The sequence below is a fragment of the Alligator sinensis genome, unplaced genomic scaffold, assembly GCF_000455745.1.
Source record: "Alligator sinensis unplaced genomic scaffold, ASM45574v1 scaffold1291_1, whole genome shotgun sequence".
Taxonomy (NCBI): Eukaryota; Metazoa; Chordata; order Crocodylia; family Alligatoridae; genus Alligator; species Alligator sinensis.
Genome location: NW_005842219.1, coordinates 1,594,031 through 1,597,416, shown reverse-complemented (window position 1 = coordinate 1,597,416; position 3,386 = coordinate 1,594,031).

The following is a 3,386-nucleotide window of genomic DNA, read 5'->3' as shown; positions in this document are numbered from 1 at the left end:
TCATATCCCACTTTAAACAAACTCTTACCTTCAGCAGTAAACGCCATAAGCCTTATTTCATTTCTTGTGTCCACTGAGAAAATGAGGAATTGAAACACATAGTTTCCCGTCATATACAGACTGCGTAATTCTGCATCAAATTTAGCACATAGGTTTGGATTTTACAAAATAGCAACTCAAAGCAGTTTTATACTGAAATCTAGTGGTTTAGCAGCACTTACAGAGTAGAGAGCAAAAAGCAAGCTATTAGTGTAGAAACAAAACCATACCGGGTTTTGTAGACAAAATGGTTTTAATTTGGAGTGCTTCATGAACCTTGTAGTAAGGTCCCCCTCTTTAAAGAATGTTGTGGAACTATGCTTAAATAACCATGCTTATCTTAACTATTGATTACTGTAGTGTGCTCCTTTTAGAGCTGTCGTAGAGGACACCCACCCATTTAGTAGTACAGAATGGAGGTGCTACCTCCTACTGCTGGAGGCTGCTGTGAAAGTACCATTCACATCTGTCAAATCCAAGCATTCATAACTTGTGGGAGAACCCACCAAAATCATGAGATTGTTTTGCCTTCTGATGAGCTTGGAGTACATTGTCCCAAGATATTCCCTGCCACCCTGAGGGCTAGAAAAAAAGTGAGCTGAGATTTTTCAGGTAGTAATCTGAGTCCAGCAGCTAAGTTCTCTATCACCTACTTGATGAAACCAATTTAAAGACTGTGGAGGAAATGGCCTGGCATCCTCTTAGGTGAGGCAGCACTTTTTATCCACCGTGATGGGTTTAGTCAGTTGAGAACCAGTTGATAGCCGAACCTAAGGCTCTTTCTAGCAGGATGGTGACTTGCATTGTGAAGAGGCAGTGGTATACAGAACTAAAAGCAACAGTGATGGGAGCTCTGGGTCTGGGTGGTTTGGCAACCCAACCCAACCCAACCTCCCCCCCTCGCCCCCAGCTCCTGAACCTTGGGTCTTGCATCAGGCCAGGCTGTTTCTTTATAGTGCTCACATACCTCATGGTGAATCAGACAGCTTCACTTATTTGCACTTGGGTTCCTAGAAAGCTCTGATGCTGGACTGATGGATGTGGAGCTAAAATGACTCAAATTTGCCTTTTTATGGTAAAAGAATACAATATTATACAAAGCAAGTAAAGAGCTTGGACAGTTTCTCTCTTTGAATCCAACACCCTTTTCTCTGACAGTCTTTCCACAGGTAGAGCGTTGTAACTGTTTAGAGAAAAGCAAGGCAGGGTAAGAGGTAGACATCTATTCTTGGTGTCTCAGCCTTGTGCCTATGTTGACCAGAAAGGCCCCTGAGCTTGTGAGGTTTGTAAATGGGGATGTTCCTTAGAGGGAGAGAAGAGGGAAAACCCTCATCTTTGTCCTTTGAGGGCCACGTGCAAACAACGTGACAGCAGCAAACTGCTTTTGGTTTGCAGTTTCCTTCAGCTTTTCTCTACCAGTCCACCCAGAGAGAGAGAGATGGAAACCAAATTTGTTCAAGGCATGCCATAAAGAGAGCTCGTCCCTGTATCCACCCTAAATGTCTTTTGCTGCAATTTAAGCCTGTTGCTTTTTGTCTTATCCCTAGGGGAGACAGAAAAGTTTGTAACGTTCTTAATTGGAATAACCCTTTTACATGTTTGAAGACTGATTAGGATACTCCACCCTCTTCTCTAGATTAAATGAACCCAGTTCTTACAATCTGTTCTCAGAGATCACATCTTCCAGATTCTTGTTCATTTGCTGCTCGTCTCTGAGCCCTCTACATCTTTCTTAAAATGTAACGTCCCAGCTCTGTTCCCACGGAGGAATTCCTAGAACTAGCTGAGTAGAAGGATTGCTTCATATGTCCTACATATAATACCCTTGCTTACACATCTCAGCTTGGCATTTTTCTGCAAGGCTAACGTTGCTGACACATTTGCTTTGTGATTCACTACGTTCCCCCAGAGCCTTTTTTTTGCAGACCCACTGCTTGGCTAGTCATTCCCCACACAGTATTGGTGCAGTTGATTATTCATGTCTAAATACAGCACTCTGCACTTGCCCTCGTTGAATTGCAACCTATTTATATTGGATCATTTCTTCAATTTGTCAAAATCATTTTGAATGCTAATTCTGACTTTCACAATCCTTCCCAGCCTGATAACACCTGCCAATTAAGCAAGTGCCTTCTTGATATCATTACCCAAGCCGCTCGTTAAAATACCGGGCATGTCTACATGTGCATATATGTTGGCTTGCATTTACTGCACAGTAAATAGGAATAGGCCAACGTCTACACAAACAGGTGACCTGGGTCTAAATTTAGTCCCAGGTCAGAGCAGCCTGCCATCTGCCCCTGTGGCCACTGGGGAGCTCCAGCCACATGGCTTCCAGCCCTTGGGACTAACTTCAAGTCTCAAGCTGAAGCCAGGAGACATGGCCAGCCAGGAGCCCAGGGGCCAGGCAGACCCAGCAGGGAGGGCCCCTGGGTTACTGTCCAGTAAGGCATCTAAACATGCATTACTGCACAGTAACTAATCAAATGTAAATTTGATACCTGCGTCATGCACGTATCAAATTTATGCTCAAGTCAGCATAAGTTGCCATATTTACTGTGCAGTACAGGCATGCACAAGTAGACACACGCTTGTACTGCGCAGTAATTTGGGCTACTTGCGAATGTAGATGCGGCCACTGAGTAGTACAGGCAGACCGTAGCAATAACTCCTCTGAACACGGCTTTCCGCCCCTGTGCTCACACCTGACAGTACTTTTCTCCAGTTTATATATTCCTAGCTTGCTGGCATCCATGTGGGGTGTTAGTTGTGTTAAAGGATCTGACCCCCTCCCTGCTCCTGCAGCATACAGCAAGTGGAAGCATGAATAGTCTGGCTAAAGCTGTATTGCAGTTACTAGACCCAGCCACCCCTGCCACTCCCATAGAGGGTCTGGTGTAAATGTCCTTAAAGGGTTAGCTTGAGGGTTGCAGGGACAAAAAAAGTAAAACCTACCAACACTTTTCCCAAGACAACCACTCTCTCTCCAGTCTCTCAGTTCTAATCCCCAAAGGGAATTTACAAAACACCTTTCGTAGATAAGCCTAAGAACTTCATAAATGTACTGGATACAAAAAAATCCATAGACTAAATATAGACATTGGATGTATGGCACTTTATAACCTGCCTGCTATCTGATAACCCCAGACCTGCATTTTGGCTTCTATTCTACCCAGGAGCATGCACAAAACACCAGCAGACTCTCCCGATGCCTGAAGAAGGGTTTTTGTGCCTGAAAACTTGCAAAGAACAATTTTTCCAACGATTTAGTTGGTTTAACAAAAGATATTGCATCTACCCAAAGAACCTTGTCTGCCTTAAAGGGTCAGCAAATTGAACGTAGGGAA